This window comes from Cydia splendana, chromosome 14, assembly GCF_910591565.1.
Source record: "Cydia splendana chromosome 14, ilCydSple1.2, whole genome shotgun sequence".
Classification (NCBI taxonomy): domain Eukaryota; kingdom Metazoa; phylum Arthropoda; class Insecta; order Lepidoptera; family Tortricidae; genus Cydia; species Cydia splendana.
Window position 1 is genome coordinate 2,187,664 of NC_085973.1, and position 6,000 is coordinate 2,193,663.

The window sequence follows — 6,000 nt, forward strand, 5'->3', positions numbered from 1 at the left end:
GTACCTGGGGTGCTAAAGAAGGTCCTAAGTTTTCGGGAATGTACAATTCACATTTGTCGAAGTTAAGTTTCAGGCCGATCTCGCTAAATTTCTGTATAACTAGGGATAAGTCTGCCAGGACCGATTGTGAGTCTCCGCCGATGGTGCCGTCGTCCAGGTACCAAACATTCAGTTTGGACGTGAGACTATGGATAGCTGAATTGATGGCCAGACTGAATATGGCGGGGCCCAGAGGATCGCCGTGCTGGCAACCCACGGCAGAGAGAATTTCGTTACCCTTGTGAACTAATTTGGATGGACTATGATAACATATTGGAGTAAAAAGTTATAAATTTCAGGTACATGAATTTTGATTGCACTAAGTAGGGTATCTCTGTTGACAGAGTTGAAGGTGTTTTTGACATCTATTTTTAAGAGAACCTCACATGAGTCTGTTTGGACAAATGTGCGTACGGCATGGACTGCGGCCTCACAGCCCCCGCGAGTGCCGAAACCAACCTGCACAGGGTCGAAGAGTTTTTGTAGTTTAGCTCGAGTATGTCGCACGCACACTTTGGCTGCTAACCGCCGGAATGTGGAACCAACAGCAATTGGGCGCACGCCACCGTCCTTCTTTGAAAGGGCTATGAGGTTGGCTCCATAAATAACGGCAGTCACGTCTTGGCAGACATCCCCTAGAAGCATAAGATTTATCAGTCTGGTAATACTATCAGTTAGCAACTCGCCAGCTATTCCAGTGCAGTGACTAGTGAGGTCTAGTAGATGTTGGGCGGATATACCATCTAAGCCTGAAGCCGACCCTTTTGTGAAGGATGCAAGAGCCGACATTACATCTTCCGGTGAGACGTGCAGACAAGCTGAAGGATCTGAGGGAGTGTCGGCAAAGATAGGGGTGGAACTACAGGGTGCTTAGCCTGCAATGCAGCCAATGATTCTGGGGTGTCTGGTGCGAGTGTGTCATTTGAGAAAAGGAGCCGCGCCGCTCCTTTTAGGTCGCCGTCATGAACTTTGTCTTCCACTTTTTTGCATAAATCATAATTATTGTTACTTCGATCCCGGGGTGACCGAGTGGTTGGAGGCAGGTTAGGCGCAAGAATATTATTTTCAATTTTCTGAGTGAGGCTAATTTTGTCGTTATTGTCAGAAACATAAAATTTTAAACGAAAAGGTTAAAAGGTCACGCCAGGAATCTAAGTTATTGTCTTTCAAACAGTTGTTTATTGTGGCGGTTAGTGCTTCAGCCACTGCGGGCCTAGCACCACGCGGTACGCGCTTTATTAAGGGCGTTGATAGTTTAAGTTTGCCGAGAAGAGTTTGGAGTGGGATTTCTGGCTGAGGTGGCGATGTAGATGAGCAGTGGGTGTTTCGGGGACTCAGAGCGGGTGGGGCGGGGTACACGCGAACATGGTGAATGCGAGACTGATGTATGTGTAGGCCTTTTGTTGTTGAGAAAGTCTTTTTACATACGCAGCATTCCATTGGTTGGGCTGCTGTTAGTTCACAGATGATTAAAAGCTAAATAAAAATACTTAAAATACTTACTCTAAAAACAATAACTAACGTTAACTTTAGATCACTTCTTCAATATAAAATAATAATAAATTAGTAATAGAAATCACTTCAAAAGTCAAAACATGACACAATAGTAGACGTTGTCAGGGGGGCGCAGCCCCGGTGCGCGTTTCAACCTTCTTTCTTGAGATTTCAGCACGGCGGACGCTGCGTTGTTTGCACATTCAACGAAGGTACAATTTAGTAGGTGGAAGGTAGATACCTAAAGTATCTTCTTAGGTATCTATAATGCGTTGCCATGGATTCGTTTGGATTTTATTCCGATTGCGAAGAAAATATTTATAACTTCAGAGGCTCGAATAGAGGAGCTTTCTTTATATTATATCGAAGTAGATATGGGGGCTTCAGCACAAATCGTCGCAAAACTGGTGATATTTCCCATGATTTAAATAATAAAATAAAATTTTCCTAAAAAATTGCGACTTGACAGTGCATGCCAGTTTTTCTTTTTTTTCAATAGTTTTTAGTTGTAGTTAATTTTAGTTTTAATATTATATTGTTATTTAGAAAAACAGTACTTAACCGTTTTAGTCAAGTTTTTAAAATTTACCTCCAACTTTTCGAGGACGGCGTTGTCCCCGTTGTCTGAGAACTAAGAGCCCGACCCGACAACCACGGGGACTACGCCGTCGGAACGTTGGTACTCGGAGGTAAATTTTAAAACCATAATTATACGCGATTAGGTGAGTCCCGTTTGATAATGATTAAAAATCGTAAAATAATCGTGTGATAAAAAAATAAGGTCTTAAAAAGCAAAAAAATGAAATAAAATAAATAAATAAATACAAAAAGAAATGAGTCTTTGTTCGTGTTTTGAACTCAGTCATGCTGTTCAACTTATTAGACTTATACTCAATAGCTAAAAGCCACTAGACCATTTGACCATAGTAGACCCGGGCGAAAAATGCCTTCTTATTTATGTAAGTAACCCATTACTGTCAAAAATATCAAGTTTGAATTGATATGAAATATAATTTTTCATTGTCGACTTATTGACATCCAAACGTTGCGAGCATGTTGCCCTTTAAACATTTGGCAACGTCGCGCGGGGAAATCTTCTAAAAATGTATGTCCTTTTATATTTTGATATTTATGAATTTTCTGATTATGAATTTATGACGATTCTTCTACTAATGTTGCAAATTGATTAAATTATCGAGAGAAAAATGCTAATGCAAAGAAAACAAGAAATATCCGTTTCATTTCTCATGCTATGAAAGAGGGTCATTGTTGTTGTAAAAGGTGTGCAGGAAATGATACGTTTCTACACTAGAGCAGTTTAGGTTCCAATTCCAAGTACGATTTTATTATTCTTTTTACAATAAGCAATTGAAATTTGGGTATAAATAGATTTGTTATACAATTTCCATTCTGATATTTGACTCCCCATTCCATAAATAACGATACTTTTGGCCAAATTGTTAATTGAAAGTAAAAATTTATTAAAAAAAACACATGCATTTTACTTTCCTCGTATGCGAAATGAAAAGTAGAGTGTTTTAACTCGGGTGAAAGGCAACATTTTTGAAAAAGAATATCAAGAAATGATCCCTTGGTTAACAATCTATATACTAATGTTATTGTTATGCACAAGCAGAACATATAGAATCTTGTTTATTTACAAGAGGACATTTTTCTTCACATACCTGTATATTTTTGAGAATTTCTTTTATTTATTTTTTTATTTTATTTAAAAATAATAGCTAGGTACTTTAGTTTAAAAATAATTGTTACAATAAATATAGGCTTTTCCAGAGAACATTTATATTTCTGCCGAAACGAAAGCAGAATTCACAAGGCTTTTCGGTGGACGACCGTTACGCGAATGATTGATTGGACTGACCTTTCTATTAAATGTATAGTTATATAAATGTATTTTATTGTATAATATAATAAGTTATATTAAATCTGGGAATGAAATTATATCAGAAAGGAGACTCTTAAATGAGTATACTCGTAACGTCATGCTTTGTGCATTAAATATATCTCCCTCTATTGAGTGAAAATAAAACAAAATACACAGGTAATCTGTGTTGCGGTTTTAAAGTGCCATCTGTTACACCTTTGATAAATTAAAAATGATTGCTTGTCAAATGAAGTCGCCATGTTAGAATTACACCTATACTATAAGCATCACTCACACAAACAAGCAATGGGGCAAAATTTTACCAATATTCAAAGGCTTTTTTCTTAATAATATTAATCAAAATCTAGTATTTTTTTACGTTACGCGAAGACAGAAATATATATACTACCCAAACATTACATATACAAGTGAAGAAACCCTATATAATAGGAGCTATGGTGCCAAGAAAGTTTGTATGAAATTCGAGCAAGCAGAACCACCTTGAGGTGATGTGTAAATCAGTGTAACATGGAAACAAAATATTTCCACCTTGGGCGGTAACACCTCACAACGCTCAGAATTCTATTTTAGAATCCTTCGCTTCGTTCAGGATTCAATGTAGGGTAAACCCCACTTCATCATACAATTTTGGTTTTCCCATGGAAGCTGCAGCTGTCTTTGTCACACTAGCACGCCATTCCGTTTACACCGGCGACAGATATGTCAGATATAATTATTTAATATAGGTACCTAAAAATGGGCTAAGGATTTTCCTCTTAACACACGGAAAAAAATAAGCTCTATAGCAAAGTACCAATTTGCCATTGCATTTTCTCAGTGCATCATTACCGTCCCGCATATTTCAGTTCAGACTGTTTCAGAGCTAGCCGGTTCCCGGTTCGTTCCTAGCTTGCGTGCTGTGTGCTGTTATAACAAAATCAACAAAACGTAAGTTTTATTATATTTAATTCTGTATCTTACATTTATTGTAATATTTGTAATCAATAATTTATTTACTGACAGTATTTAAACAATATTTTTTTCATTTCTCATTCTCTGAAAGTGTCAAGTCGGGAAAGTAATTATTTATATAAAAAGCGGGCTGAAAGTGATACGTTTCCGTTTCGTAGCCAAAATGGCAAAAGCGAACCCTTATAGTTTCGCCATGTCCGTCTGTTTGCCTGTATGTCACAACCATTTTACTCGGAAACTATAAGATATAATATTTCAATGAAATTTGGAACATTGGTGTATTTTGTGAGCAGCTTCTCAGTTTAGAAGTTGAAATTTATAAAAATATGTATATTTTGAGGGCGGGCTCTCCATAATTAACTATGTACCGTAAAATGGGGTGTGTTGGAACAAATCCGAAGTTCAAACCTCAAGTTTATTTTTATATGTGGCACGTTGAAGCGTTCCGGAACTTTAGTTTTTCGATGATAATCTGTCATTTCATTTCATAGATTCAACGATAAACACAAAATAGTAGGAAATCCCAGCTTACCCCGTAGTCGGGGTTAGGGGGGGATAGGAATTGAGTGAGATGGGACAATTGCTAGAATTGACACAATATTACAATAGATTGACTTCTCAAGAGAATAAAGTATTTATGTAACAATGTGATAACTCTGGTCTAAAAATACCATCTCACCCCCCTACCATCCCTCCTCACCCCATTCATAACCCAACTGCCCTCGTAATCCCTATTCATCCCATTTTACGGTAGCTTAAAGTTAAAAAAAAATGTTTCAAGTAAAATCAAAAGTTGTTCGAGAAACTGATAACGGTGAAAAATGGAGATAATACTCCTAAAAATACGTGTGATACCTCATTAGATTCGTCATGATACCTAGAAAAATGTATTCGAAGCGTGTATTAGCACACAAAAAATATAAAAAATTATACTTAAACAAAAAAAGGGGAAAAAAGTAGAAATTTTTTATTTCCCCAATATCTCAAAAAGTATTAATATTTAAGAAACCAAAATTAATATTATAACAGAGGAGGATATTTCCAGTCAAACATTCCATACTTGCAGAACTGTATCTCCATTATTTTTACTCTTTTTATTCAACGCTGAACACAAGCCCTCCGCGCCTCATTTTTGGGAAACGCGCGCGGCGTGAAAAAGCGATTACGTAACATTAAATATAATTTTAAAGGTCGAACAGACTAACTGATAGCGGCACTGACATTGATAGGTGTTAAGGATAACACACGTTAGACCGGGTCGTGTCCGGGCCGGAGCTTCCGGCGCTTACTTTTCTATGACAAGCGATAACGTGATGCTTTCCATAGAACACGATGCGCCGGAAGCTCCGGCCCGAACACGGCCCGGTCTAACGTGAGTCATCCTTTATAAAATAACATTAAAGTTGCTAAAAACATTTTTAAATTAAGTGAATACTTTTGGAAATTATCGCTCCGAAAGTAAAACATATTGTGCCCCCGCCCCTCTAACTTTTGAACTAGGCGAGCAATTTAAAAATTTCTAGATAATAAAACGTAGTAAATTCTGTCCAAGAAAATTACCTATTTTTAATATGATCGATTAAGCCATTAAAGACTGTTCAAATTTCTAG

General features: G+C 37.1%; 1 protein-coding gene across 1 annotated transcript in view; it reads right to left on the reverse strand.

The window, feature by feature from the left end:
• Positions 1-4,456, reverse strand: part of LOC134797050 (protein maelstrom homolog) — a 117,327-nt gene extending 112,871 nt beyond the window's left edge. Inside the window, exon 1 of the mRNA XM_063769270.1 lies at positions 4,451-4,456. The gene's annotated coding sequence lies outside the window, so the exon portion shown is untranslated. The remainder of the gene's footprint in view (positions 1-4,450) is intronic.
• Between the last annotated feature and the right edge of the window lie 1,544 nt (positions 4,457-6,000).